General features: G+C 40.8%; 10 non-coding genes across 10 annotated transcripts; 9 read left to right on the plus strand and 1 right to left on the minus strand.

The window, feature by feature from the left end:
* Nucleotides 1-655: 655 nt before the first annotated feature.
* Nucleotides 656-729, plus strand: TRNAT-AGU (transfer RNA threonine (anticodon AGU)). Its single transcript has one exon. It is a non-coding gene; the product is annotated as a tRNA-Thr (tRNA).
* A 1,609-nt stretch (nt 730-2,338) lies between these two features.
* TRNAT-AGU (transfer RNA threonine (anticodon AGU)) lies at nt 2,339-2,412 on the plus strand. Its single transcript has one exon. It is a non-coding gene; the product is annotated as a tRNA-Thr (tRNA).
* Nucleotides 2,413-3,180: 768 nt separating this feature from the next.
* TRNAT-AGU (transfer RNA threonine (anticodon AGU)) lies at nt 3,181-3,254 on the plus strand. Its single transcript has one exon. It is a non-coding gene; the product is annotated as a tRNA-Thr (tRNA).
* Nucleotides 3,255-4,861: 1,607 nt separating this feature from the next.
* On the plus strand, nt 4,862-4,935 carry TRNAT-AGU (transfer RNA threonine (anticodon AGU)). The gene has a single exon. It is a non-coding gene; the product is annotated as a tRNA-Thr (tRNA).
* Nucleotides 4,936-5,702: 767 nt separating this feature from the next.
* TRNAT-AGU (transfer RNA threonine (anticodon AGU)) lies at nt 5,703-5,776 on the plus strand. Its single transcript has one exon. It is a non-coding gene; the product is annotated as a tRNA-Thr (tRNA).
* Nucleotides 5,777-6,013: 237 nt separating this feature from the next.
* On the minus strand, nt 6,014-6,086 carry TRNAK-UUU (transfer RNA lysine (anticodon UUU)). The gene has a single exon. It is a non-coding gene; the product is annotated as a tRNA-Lys (tRNA).
* A 2,138-nt stretch (nt 6,087-8,224) lies between these two features.
* On the plus strand, nt 8,225-8,298 carry TRNAT-AGU (transfer RNA threonine (anticodon AGU)). Its single transcript has one exon. It is a non-coding gene; the product is annotated as a tRNA-Thr (tRNA).
* A 767-nt stretch (nt 8,299-9,065) lies between these two features.
* TRNAT-AGU (transfer RNA threonine (anticodon AGU)) lies at nt 9,066-9,139 on the plus strand. The gene has a single exon. It is a non-coding gene; the product is annotated as a tRNA-Thr (tRNA).
* Nucleotides 9,140-10,744: 1,605 nt separating this feature from the next.
* Nucleotides 10,745-10,818, plus strand: TRNAT-AGU (transfer RNA threonine (anticodon AGU)). The gene has a single exon. It is a non-coding gene; the product is annotated as a tRNA-Thr (tRNA).
* Nucleotides 10,819-11,582: 764 nt separating this feature from the next.
* Nucleotides 11,583-11,656, plus strand: TRNAT-AGU (transfer RNA threonine (anticodon AGU)). The gene has a single exon. It is a non-coding gene; the product is annotated as a tRNA-Thr (tRNA).
* The last annotated feature ends 2,448 nt before the right edge of the window (nt 11,657-14,104 follow it).

Raw genomic sequence — 14,104 nt, forward strand, 5'->3', positions numbered from 1 at the left:
CAAGAACTCTGGACTCCACTACCTTAGAGTCATATTGCCCAAGGTTGCGATGCCATCAGAAATAGCACATATTAGAATGAGCAATTCATATTTCCTGCTTAATTTTTTGTAAAAGAAGCAAAGGTACGCCTGAACAGGGACTTGAATCCTGGACCCTCAGATTAAAAGTCTGATGCTCTACCGACTGAGCTATCCAGGCAGATGGATCACTGCCATTTGAAACTTGATTTTCACTCTACATCACCTCCATACATGGCTACCTCACTGGTCAATAAAGGAAATGAATTACTAGTGCATTAAACACATTTTGACACTGGAGACATAACTTTTTTCAGTCATTCCGTATCCAGATATAGAGATTTGCAGCATCTAGGACTTTAATGTTCACCCACTTACGGATTTGAATGTTTTGCCACATTCATGAGTGCAAACTTGCTCCCCAGTAAAGACGAACATGTGCTCCTCAATGCACACACTGGGCAATGCAGTCCACTCTAAATCGACGATTAATGACATGCTCGTTTTGTGCAATGGAGTTTCAGTCAATTGGAAAACATTTTGAAAAGTTATATTGCAACAGAAGCCCAGCCTTAAAAAAGTGGATTTCACTTCTAAATGATTACATGAGGAAGGAAAGGAGACCAGATGCAAAAAAGGTGCTGTGGCTTAGTTGGTTAAAGCGCCTGTCTAGTAAACAGGAGATCCTGAGTTCGAATCTCAGCAGCGCCTGTCTGCTTTTTTTTCGACCAATCTGTCTCCCCAATATTAAAACTTTGTACAAAGATTGCTATTTCATGCTATTTAGAAGCACAGTCAGGCTTGAAATGTTGGCAAAGCATCCAAGAACTCTGGACTCCACTACCTTAGAGTCATATTGCCCAAGGTTGCGATGCCATCAGAAATAGCACATATTAGAATGAGCAATTCATATTTCCTGCTTAATTTTTTGTAAAAGAAGCAAAGGTACGCCTGAACAGGGACTTGAACCCTGGACCCTCAGATTAAAAGTCTGATGCTCTACTGACTGAGCTATCCAGGCACAAGGATCACTGCCCATTTGAAACTTGATTTTCACTCTACAGCACCTCCATACATGGCTACCTCACTGGTCAATAAAGGAAATGAATTACTAGTGCATTACACACATTTTGACACTGGAGACATAACTTTTTTCAGTCATTCCGTATCCAGATATAGAGATTTGCAGCATCTAGGACTTTAATGTTCACCCACTTACGGATTTGAATGTTTTGCCACATTCATGAGTGCAAACTTGCTCCCCAGTAAAGACGAACATGTGCTCCTCAATGCACACACTGGGCAATGCAGTCCACTCTAAATCGACGATTAATGACATGCTCGTTTTGTGCAATGGAGTTTCAGTCAATTGGAAAACATTTTGAAAAGTTATATTGCAACAGAAGCCCAGCCTTAAAAAAGTGGATTTCACTTCTAAATGATTACATGAGGAAGGAAAGGAGACCAGATGCAAAAAAGGTGCTGTGGCTTAGTTGGTTAAAGTGCCTGTCTAGTAAACAGGAGATCCTGAGTTCGAATCTCAGCAGCGCCTGTCTGCTTTTTTTTCGACCAATCTGTCTCCCCAATATTAAAACTTTGTACAAAGATTGCTATTTCATGCTATTTAGAAGCACAGTCAGGCTTGAAATGTTGGCAAAGCATCCAAAAACTCTGGACTCCACTACCTTAGAGTCATATTGCCCAAGGTTGCGATGCCATCAGAAATAGCACATATTAGAATGAGCAATTCATATTTCCTGCTTAATTTTTTGTAAAAGAAGCAAAGGTACGCCTGAACAGGGACTTGAACCCTGGACCCTCAGATTAAAAGTCTGATGCTCTACCGACTGAGCTATCCAGGCACAAGGATCACTGCCCATTTGAAACTTGATTTTCACTCTACAGCACCTCCATACATGGCTACCTCACTGGTCAATAAAGGAAATGAATTACTAGTGCATTACACACATTTTGACACTGGAGACATAACTTTTTTCAGTCATTCCGTATCCAGATATAGAGATTTGCAGCATCTAGGACTTTAATGTTCACCCACTTACGGATTTGAATGTTTTGCCACATTCATGAGTACAAAATTTCTCCCCAGTAAAGGCGAACATGTGCTCCTCAATACACACACTGGGCAATGCAGTCCACTCTAAATCGACGATTAATGACATGCTCGTTTTGTGCAATGGAGTTTCAGTCAATTGGAAAACATTTTGTAAAGTTATATTGCAACAGAAGCCCAGCCTTAAAAAAAGTGGATTTCACTTCTAAATGATTACATGAGGAAGGACAGGAGATCAGATGCAAAAGAGGTGCTGTGGCTTAGTTGGTTAAAGCGCCTGTCTAGTAAACAGGAGATCCTGAGTTCGAATCTCAGCAGCACCTGTCTGCTTTTTTTTCAACCAATCTGTCTCCCCAATATTAAAACTTTGTACAAAGATTGTTATTTCATGCTATTTAGAAGCACAGTCAGGCTTGAAACGTTGGCAAAGCATCCAAGAATTCTGGACTCTACTACCTTAGAGTCATATTGCCCAAGGTTGCGATGCCATCAGAAATAGCACATATTAGAATGAGCAATTCATATTTCCTGCTAAATTTTTTGTAAAAGAAGCAAAGATACGCCTGAACAGGGACTTGAACCCTGGACCCTCAGATTAAAAGTCTGATGCTCTACCGACTGAGCTATCCAGGCACAAGGATCACTGCCCATTTGAAACTTGATTTTCACTCTACAGCACCTCCATACATGGCTACCTCACTGGTCAATAAAGGAAATGAATTACTAGTGCATTACACACATTTTGACACTGGAGACATAACTTTTTTCAGTCATTCCGTATCCAGATATAGAGATTTGCAGCATCTAGGACTTTAATGTTCACCCACTTACGGATTTGAATGTTTTGCCACATTCATGAGTGCAAACTTGCTCCCCAGTAAAGACGAACATGTGCTCCTCAATGCACACACTGGGCAATGCAGTCCACTCTAAATCGACGATTAATGACATGCTCGTTTTGTGCAATGGAGTTTCAGTCAATTGGAAAACATTTTGTAAAGTTATATTGCAACAGAAGCCCAGCCTTAAAAAAAGTGGATTTCACTTCTAAATGATTACATGAGGAAGGACAGGAGATCAGATGCAAAAGAGGTGCTGTGGCTTAGTTGGTTAAAGCGCCTGTCTAGTAAACAGGAGATCCTGAGTTCGAATCTCAGCAGCACCTGTCTGCTTTTTTTTCAACCAATCTGTCTCCCCAATATTAAAACTTTGTACAAAGATTGTTATTTCATGCTATTTAGAAGCACAGTCAGGCTTGAAACGTTGGCAAAGCATCCAAGAATTCTGGACTCCACTACCTTAGAGTCATATTGCCCAAGGTTGCGATGCCATCAGAAATAGCACATATTAGAATGAGCAATTCATATTTCCTGCTAAATTTTTTGTAAAAGAAGCAAAGATACGCCTGAACAGGGACTTGAACCCTGGACCCTCAGATTAAAAGTCTGATGCTCTACCGACTGAGCTATCCAGGCACAGGGATCACTGCCCATTTGAAACTTGATTTTCACTCTACAGCACCTCCATACATGGCTACCTCACTGGTCAATAAAGGAAATGAATTACTAGTGCATTACACACATTTTGACACTGGAGACATAACTTTTTTCAGTCATTCCGTATCCAGATATAGAGATTTGCAGCATCTAGGACTTTAATGTTCACCCACTTACGGATTTGAATGTTTTGCCACATTAATGAGTGGAAACTTGCTCCCCAGTAAAGACGAACATGTGCTCCTCAATGCACACACTGGGCAATGCAGTCCACTCTAAATCGACGATTAATGACATGCTCGTTTTGTGCAATGGAGTTTCAGTCAATTGGAAAACATTTTGAAAAGTTATATTGCAACAGAAGCCCAGCCTTAAAAAAGTGGATTTCACTTCTAAATGATTACATGAGGAAGGAAAGGAGACCAGATGCAAAAAAGGTGCTGTGGCTTAGTTGGTTAAAGCGCCTGTCTAGTAAACAGGAGATCCTGAGTTTGAATCTCAGCAGCGCCTGTCTGCTTTTTTTCGACCAATCTGTCTCCCCAATATTAAAACTTTGTACAAAGATTGCTATTTCATGCTATTTAGAAGCACAGTCAGGCTTGATATGTTGGCAAAGCATCCAAGAACTCTGGACTCCACTACCTTAGAGTCATATTGCCCAAGGTTGCGATGCCATCAGAAATAGCACATATTAGAATGAGCAATTCATATTTCCTGCTTAATTTTTTGTAAAAGAAGCAAAGGTACGCCTGAACAGGGACTTGAACCCTGGACCCTCAGATTAAAAGTCTGATGCTCTACCTACTGAGCTATCCAGGCACAAGGATCACTGCCCATTTGAAACTTGATTTTCACTCTACAGCACCTCCATACATGGCTACCTCACTGGTCAATAAAGGAAATGAATTACTAGTGCATTACACACATTTTGACACTGGAGACATAACTTTTTTCAGTCATTCCGTATCCAGATATAGAGATTTGCAGCATCTAGGACTTTAATGTTCACCCACTTACGGATTTGAATGTTTTGCCACATTCATGAGTGCAAACTTGCTCCCCAGTAAAGACGAACATGTGCTCCTCAATGCACACACTGGGCAATGCAGTCCACTCTAAATCGACGATTAATGACATGCTCGTTTTGTGCAATGGAGTTTCAGTCAATTGGAAAACATTTTGAAAAGTTATATTGCAACAGAAGCCCAGCCTTAAAAAAGTGGATTTCACTTCTAAATGATTACATGAGGAAGGAAAGGAGACCAGATGCAAAAAAGGTGCTGTGGCTTAGTTGGTTAAAGCGCCTGTCTAGTAAACAGGAGATCCTGAGTTCGAATCTCAGCAGCGCCTGTCTGCTTTTTTTTCGACCAATCTGTCTCCCCAATATTAAAACTTTGTACAAAGATTGCTATTTCATGCTATTTAGAAGCACAGTCAGGCTTGAAATGTTGGCAAAGCATCCAAGAACTCTGGACTCCACTACCTTAGAGTCATATTGCCCAAGGTTGCGATGCCATCAGAAATAGCACATATTAGAATGGGCAATTCATATTTCCTGCTTAATTTTTTGTAAAAGAAGCAAAGGTACGCCTGAACAGGAACTTGAACCCTGGACCCTCAGATTAAAAGTCTGATGCTCTACCGACTGAGCTATCCAGGCACAGGGATCACTGCCCATTTGAAACTTGATTTTCACTCTACAGCACCTCCATACATGGCTACCTCACTGGTCAATAAAGGAAATGAATTACTAGTGCATTACACACATTTTGACACTGGAGACATAACTTTTTTCAGTCATTCCGTATCCAGATATAGAGATTTGCAGCATCTAGGACTTTAATGTTCACCCACTTACGGATTTGAATGTTTTGCCACATTCATGAGTGCAAACTTGCTCCCCAGTAAAGACGAACATGTGCTCCTCAATGCACACACTGGGCAATGAAGTCCACTCTAAATCGACGATTAATGACATGCTCGTTTTGTGCAATGGAGTTTCAGTCAATTGGAAAACATTTTGAAAAGTTATATTGCAATAGAAGCCCAGCCTTAAAAAAGTGGATTTCACTTCTAAATGATTACATGAGGAAGGAAAGGAGAGCAGATGCAAAAAAGGTGCTGTGGCTTAGTTGGTTAAAGCGCCTGTCTAGTAAACAGGAGATCCTGAGTTCGAATCTCAGCAGCGCCTGTCTGCTTTTTTTTCGACCAATCTGTCTCCCCAATATTAAAACTTTGTACAAAGATTGCTATTTCATGCTATTTAGAAGCACAGTCAGGCTTGAAATGTTGGCAAAGCATCCAAGAACTCTGGACTCCACTACCTTAGAGTCATATTGCCCAAGGTTGCGATGCCATCAGAAATAGCACATATTAGAATGAGCAATTCATATTTCCTGCTTAATTTTTTGTAAAAGAAGCAAAGGTACGCCTGAACAGGGACTTGAACCCTGGACCCTCAGATTAAAAGTCTGATGCTCTACCAACTGAGCTATCCAGGCACAAGGATCACTGCCCATTTGAAACTTGATTTTCACTCTACAGCACCTCCATACATGGCTACCTCACTGGTCAATAAAGGAAATGAATTACTAGTGCATTACACACATTTTGACACTGGAGACATAACTTTTTTCAGTCATTCCGTATCCAGATATAGAGATTTGCAGCATCTAGGACTTTAATGTTCACCCACTTACGGATTTGAATGTTTTGCCACATTCATGAGTGCAAACTTGCTCCCCAGTAAAGACGAACATGTGCTCCTCAATGCACCCACTGGGCAATGCAGTCCACTCTAAATCGACGATTAATGACATGCTCGTTTTGTGCAATGGAGTTTCAGTCAATTGGAAAACATTTTGAAAAGTTATATTGCAACAGAAGCCCAGCCTTAAAAAAGTGGATTTCACTTCTAAATGATTACATGAGGAAGGAAAGGAGACCAGATGCAAAAAAGGTGCTGTGGCTTAGTTGGTTAAAGCGCCTGTCAAGTAAACAGGAGATCCTGAGTTCGAATCTCAGCAGCGCCTGTCTGCTTTTTTTTCGACCAATCTGTCTCCCCAATATTAAAACTTTGTACAAAGATTGCTATTTCATGCTATTTAGAAGCACAGTCAGGCTTGAAATGTTGGCAAAGCATCCAAGAACTCTGGACTCCACTACCTTAGAGTCATGTTGCCCGAGGTTGCGATGCCATCAGAAATAGCACATATTAGAATGAGCAATTCATATTTCCTGCTTAATTTTTTGTAAAAGAAGCAAAGGTACGCCTGAACAGGGACTTGAACCCTGGACCCTCAGATTAAAAGTCTGATGCTCTACCGACTGAGCTATCCAGGCAGATGGATCACTGCCATTTGAAACTTGATTTTCACTCTACAGCACCTCCATACATGGCTACCTCACTGGTCAATAAAGGAAATGAATTACTAGTGCATTACACACATTTTGACACTGGAGACATAACTTTTTTCAGTCATTCCGTATCCAGATATAGAGATTTGCAGCATCTAGGACTTTAATGTTCACCCACTTACGGATTTGAATGTTTTGCCACATTCATGAGTGCAAACTTGCTCCCCAGTAAAGACGAACATGTGCTCCTCAATGCACACACTGGGCAATGCAGTCCACTCTAAATCGACGATTAATGACATGCTCGTTTTGTGCAATGGAGTTTCAGTCAATTGGAAAACATTTTGAAAAGTTATATTGCAACAGAAGCCCAGCCTTAAAAAAGTGGATTTCACTTCTAAATGATTACATGAGGAAGGAAAGGAGACCAGATGCAAAAAAGGTGCTGCGGCTTAGTTGGTTAAAGCGCCTGTCTAGTAAACAGGAGATCCTGAGTTCGAATCTCAGCAGCGCCTGTCTGCTTTTTTTTCGACCAATCTGTCTCCCCAATATTAAAACTTTGTACAAAGATTGCTATTTCATGCTATTTAGAAGCACAGTCAGGCTTGAAATGTTGGCAAAGCATCCAAGAACTCTGGACTCCACTACCTTAGAGTCATATTGCCCAAGGTTGCGATGCCATCAGAAATAGCACATATTAGAATGAGCAATTCATATTTCCTGCTTAATTTTTTGTAAAAGAAGCAAAGGTACGCCTGAACAGGGACTTGAACCCTGGACCCTCAGATTAAAAGTCTGATGCTCTACCGACTGAGCTATCCAGGCACAGGGATCACTGCCCATTTGAAACTTGATTTTCACTCTACAGCACCTCCATACATGGCTACCTCACTGGTCAATAAAGGAAATGAATTACTAGTGCATTACACACATTTTGACACTGGAGACATAACTTTTTTCAGTCATTCCGTATCCAGATATAGAGATTTGCAGCATCTAGGACTTTAATGTTCACCCACTTACGGATTTGAATGTTTTGCCACATTCATGAGTGCAAACTTGCTCCCCAGTAAAGACGAACATGTGCTCCTCAATGCACACACTGGGCAATGCAGTCCACTCTAAATCGACGATTAATGACATGCTCGTTTTGTGCAATGGAGTTTCAGTCAATTGGAAAACATTTTGAAAAGTTATATTGCAACAGAAGCCCAGCCTTAAAAAAGTGGATTTCACTTCTGAATGATTACATGAGGAAGGAAAGGAGACCAGATGCAAAAAAGGTGCTGTGGCTTAGTTGGTTAAAGCGCCTGTCTAGTAAACAGGAGATCCTGAGTTCGAATCTCAGCAGCGCCTGTCTGCTTTTTTTTGGACCAATCTGTCTCCCCAATATTAAAACTTTGTACAAAGATTGCTATTTCATGCTATTTAGAAGCACAGTCAGGCTTGAAATGTTGGCAAAGCATCCAAGAACTCTGGACTCCACTACCTTAGAGTCATATTGCCCAAGGTTGCGATGCCATCAGAAACAGCACATATTAGAATGAGCAATTCATATTTCCTGCTTAATTTTTTGTAAAAGAAGCAAAGGTACGCCTGAACAGGGACTTGAACCCTGGACCCTCAGATCAAAAGTCTGATGCTCTACCGACTGAGCTATCCAGCCACATGGATCACTGCCATTTGAAACTTGATTTTCACTCTACAGCGCCTCCATACATGGCTACCTCACTGGTCAATAAAGGAAATGAATTACTAGTGCATTACACACATTTTGACACTGGAGACATAACTTTTTTCAGTCATTCCGTATCCAGATATAGAGATTTGCAGCATCTAGGACTTTAATGTTCACCCACTTACGGATTTGAATGTTTTGCCACATTCATGAGTGCAAACTTGCTCCCCAGTAAAGGCAAACATGTGCTCCTCAATACACACACTGGGCAATGCAGTCCACTCTAAATCAACGATTAATGACATGCTCGTTTTGTGCAATGGATTTTCAGTCAATTGGAAAACATTTTGTAAAGTTATATTGCAACAGAAGCCCAGCCTTAAAAAAAGTGGATTTCACTTCTAAATGATTACATGAGGAAGGAAAGGAGATCAGATGCAAAAGAGGTGCTGTGGCTTAGTTGGTTAAAGCGCCTGTCTAGTAAACAGGAGATCCTGAGTTCGAATCTCAGCAGCGCCTGTCTGCTTTTTTTTCGACCAATCTGTCTCCCCAATATTAAAACTTTGTACAAAGATTGTTATTTCATGCTATTTAGAAGCACAGTCAGGCTTGAAATGTTGGCAAAGCATCCAAGAATTCTGGACTCCACTACCTTAGAGTCATATTGCCCAAGGTTGCGATGCCATCAGAAATAGCACATATTAGAATGAGCAATTCATATTTCCTGCTAAATTTTTTGTAAAAGAAGCAAAGGTACGCCTGAACAGGGACTTGAACCCTGGACCCTCAGATTAAAAGTCTGATGCTCTACCGACTGAGCTATCCAGGCACAGGGATCACTGCCCATTTGAAACTTGATTTTCACTCTACAGCACCTCCATACATGGCTACCTCACTGGTCAGTAAAGGAAATGAATTACTAGTGCATTACACACATTTTGACACTGGAGACATAACTTTTTTCAGTCATTCCGTATCCAGATATAGAGATTTGCAGCATCTAGGACTTTAATGTTCTCCCACTTACGGATTTGAATGTTTTGCCACATTCATGAGTGCAAACTTGCTCCCCAGTAAAGACGAACATGTGCTCCTCAATGCACACACTGGGCAATGCAGTCCACTCTAAATCGACGATTAATGACATGCTCGTTTTGTGCAATGGAGTTTCAGTCAATTGGAAAACATTTTGAAAAGTTATATTGCAACAGAAGCCCAGCCTTAAAAAAGTGGATTTCACTTCTAAATGATTACATGAGGAAGGAAAGGAGACCAGATGCAAAAAAGGTGCTGTGGCTTAGTTGGTTAAAGCGCCTGTCTAGTAAACAGGAGATCTTGAGTTCGAATCTCAGCAGCGCCTGTCTGCTTTTTTTCGACCAATCTGTCTCCCCAATATTAAAACTTTGTACAAAGATTGCTATTTCATGCTATTTAGAAGCACAGTCAGGCTTGATATGTTGGCAAAGCATCCAAGAACTCTGGACTCCACTACCTTAGAGTCATATTGCCCAAGGTTGCGATGCCATCAGAAATAGCACATATTAGAATGAGCAATTCATATTTCCTGCTTAATTTTTTGTAAAAGAAGCAAAGGTACGCCTGAACAGGGACTTGAATCCTGGACCCTCAGATTAAAAGTCTGATGCTCTACCGACTGAGCTATCCAGGCAGATGGATCACTGCCCTTGAAACTTGATTTTCACTCTACATCACCTCCATACATGGCTACCTCACTGGTCAATAAAGGAAATGAATTACTAGTGCATTACACACATTTTGACACTGGAGACATAACTTTTTTCAGTCATTCCGTATCCAGATATAGAGATTTGCAGCATCTAGGACTTTAATGTTCACCCACTTACGGATTTGAATGTTTTGCCACATTCATGAGTGCAAACTTGCTCCCCAGTAAAGACGAACATGTGCTCCTCAATGCACACACTGGGCAATGCAGTCCACTCTAAATCGACGATTAATGACATGCTCGTTTTGTGCAATGGAGTTTCAGTCAATTGGAAAACATTTTGAAAAGTTATATTGCAACAGAAGCCCAGCCTTAAAAAAGTGGATTTCACTTCTAAATGATTACATGAGGAAGGAAAGGAGACCAGATGCAAAAAAGGTGCTGTGGCTTAGTTGGTTAAAGCGCCTGTCTAGTAAACAGGAGATCCTGAGTTCGAATCTCAGCAGCGCCTGTCTGCTTTTTTTCGACCAATCTGTCTCCCCAATATTAAAACTTTGTACAAAGATTGCTATTTCATGCTATTTAGAAGCACAGTCAGGCTTGATATGTTGGCAAAGCATCCAAGAACTCTGGACTCCACTACCTTAGAGTCATATTGCCCAAGGTTGCGATGCCATCAGAAATAGCACATATTAGAATGAGCAATTCATATTTCCTGCTTAATTTTTTGTAAAAGAAGCAAAGGTACGCCTGAACAGGGACTTGAATCCTGGACCCTCAGATTAAAAGTCTGATGCTCTACCGACTGAGCTATCCAGGCAGATGGATCACTGCCCTTGAAACTTGATTTTCACTCTACATCACCTCCATACATGGCTACCTCACTGGTCAATAAAGGAAATGAATTACTAGTGCATTACACACATTTTGACACTGGAGACATAACTTTTTTCAGTCATTCCGTATCCAGATATAGAGATTTGCAGCATCTAGGACTTTAATGTTCACCCACTTACGGATTTGAATGTTTTGCCACATTCATGAGTGCAAACTTGCTCCCCAGTAAAGACGAACATGTGCTCCTCAATGCACACACTGGGCAATGCAGTCCACTCTAAATCGACGATTAATGACATGCTCGTTTTGTGCAATGGAGTTTCAGTCAATTGGAAAACATTTTGAAAAGTTATATTGCAACAGAAGCCCAGCCTTAAAAAAGTGGATTTCACTTCTAAATGATTACATGAGGAAGGAAAGGAGACCAGATGCAAAAAAGGTGCTGTGGCTTAGTTGGTTAAAGCGCCTGTCTAGTAAACAGGAGATCCTGAGTTCGAATCTCAGCAGCGCCTGTCTGCTTTTTTTTCGACCAATCTGTCTCCCCAATATTAAAACTTTGTACAAAGATTGCTATTTCATGCTATTTAGAAGCACAGTCAGGCTTGAAATGTTGGCAAAGCATCCAAGAACTCTGGACTCCACTACCTTAGAGTCATATTGCCCAAGGTTGCGATGCCATCAGAAATAGCACATATTAGAATGAGCAATTCATATTTCCTGCTTAATTTTTTGTAAAAGAAGCAAAGGTACGCCTGAACAGGGACTTGAACCCTGGACCCTCAGATTAAAAGTCTGATGCTCTACTGACTGAGCTATCCAGGCACAAGGAACACTGCCCATTTGAAACTTGATTTTCACTCTACAGCACCTCCATACATGGCTACCTCACTGGTCAATAAAGGAAATGAATTACTAGTGCATTACACACATTTTGACACTGGAGACATAACTTGTTTCAGTCATTCCGTATCCAGATATAGAGATTTGCAGCATCTAGGACTTTAATGTTCACCCACTTACGGATTTGAATGTTTTGCCACATTCATGAGTGCAAACTTGCTCCCCAGTAAAGACGAACATGTGCTCCTCAATGCACACACTGGGCAATGCAGTCCACTCTAAATCGACGATTAATGACATGCTCGTTTTGTGCAATGGAGTTTCAGTCAATTGGAAAACATTTTGAAAAGTTATATTGCAACAGAAGCCCAGCCTTAAAAAAGTGGATTTCACTTCTAAATGATTACATGAGGAAGGAAAGGAGACCAGATGCAAAAAAGGTGCTGTGGCTTAGTTGGTTAAAGTGCCTGTCTAGTAAACAGGAGATCCTGAGTTCGAATCTCAGCAGCGCCTGTCTGCTTTTTTTTCGACCAATCTGTCTCCCCAATATTAAAACTTTGTACAAAGATTGCTATTTCATGCTATTTAGAAGCACAGTCAGGCTTGAAATGTTGGCAAAGCATCCAAGAACTCTGGACTCCACTACCTTAGAGTCATATTGCCCAAGGTTGCGATGCCATCAGAAATAGCACATATTAGAATGGGCAATTCATATTTCCTGCTTAATTTTTTGTAAAAGAAGCAAAGGTACGCCTGAACAGGAACTTGAACCCTGGACCCTCAGATTAAAAGTCTGATGCTCTACCGACTGAGCTATCCAGGCACAGGGATCACTGCCCATTTGAAACTTGATTTTCACTCTACAGCACCTCCATACATGGCTAGCTCACTGGTCAATAAAGGAAATGAATTACTAGTGCATTACACACATTTTGACACTGGAGACATAACTTTTTTCAGTCATTCCGTATCCAGATATAGAGATTTGCAGCATCTAGGACTTTAATGTTCACCCACTTACGGATTTGAATGTTTTGCCACATTCATGAGTGCAAACTTGCTCCCCAGTAAAGACGAACATGTGCTCCTCAATGCACACACTGGGCAATGCAGTCCACTCTAAATCGACGATTAATGACATGCTCGTTTTGTGCAATGGAGTTTCAGTCAATTGGAAAACATTTTGCAAAGTTATATTGCAACAGAAGCCCAGCCTTAAAAAAAGTGGATTTCACTTCTAAATGATTACATGAGGAAGGACAGGAGATCAGATGCAAAAGAGGTGCTGTGGCTTAGTTGGTTAAAGCGCCTGTCTAGTAAACAGGAGATCCTGAGTTTGAATCTCAGCAGCACCTGTCTGCTTTTTTTTCAACCAATCTGTCTCCCCAATATTAAAACTTTGTACAAAGATTGTTATTTCATGCTATTTAGAAGCACAGTCAGGCTTGAAACGTTGGCAAAGCATCCAAGAATTCTGGACTCCACTACCTTAGAGTCATATTGCCCAAGGTTGCGATGCCATCAGAAATAGCACATATTAGAATGAGCAATTCATATTTCCTGCTAAATTTTTTGTAAAAGAAGCAAAGATACGCCTGAACAGGGACTTGAACCCTGGACCCTCAGATTAAAAGTCTGATGCTCTACCGACTGAGCTATCCAGGCACAGGGATCACTGCCCATTTGAAACTTGATTTTCACTCTACAGCTCCTCCATACATGGCTACCTCACTGGTCAATAAAGGAAATGAATTACTAGTGCATTACACACATTTTGACACTGGAGACATAACTTTTTTCAGTCATTCCGTATCCAGATATAGAGATTTGCAGCATCTAGGACTTTAATGTTCACCCACTTACGGATTTGAATGTTTTGCCACATTAATGAGTGCAAACTTGCTCCCCAGTAAAGACGAACATGTGCTCCTCAATGCACACACTGGGCAATGCAGTCCACTCTAAATCGACGATTAATGACATGCTTGTTTTGTGCAATGGAGTTTCAGTCAATTGGAAAACATTTTGAAAAGTTATATTGCAACAGAAGCCCAGCCTTAAAAAAGTGGATTTCACTTCTAAATGATTACATGAGGAAGGAAAGGAGACCAGATGCAAAA

This window comes from Ambystoma mexicanum, unplaced genomic scaffold (assembly GCF_040938575.1).
Source record: "Ambystoma mexicanum isolate Mex_15411 unplaced genomic scaffold, UKY_AmexF1_1 Mex_scaf1, whole genome shotgun sequence".
Classification (NCBI taxonomy): Eukaryota; Metazoa; Chordata; class Amphibia; order Caudata; family Ambystomatidae; genus Ambystoma; species Ambystoma mexicanum.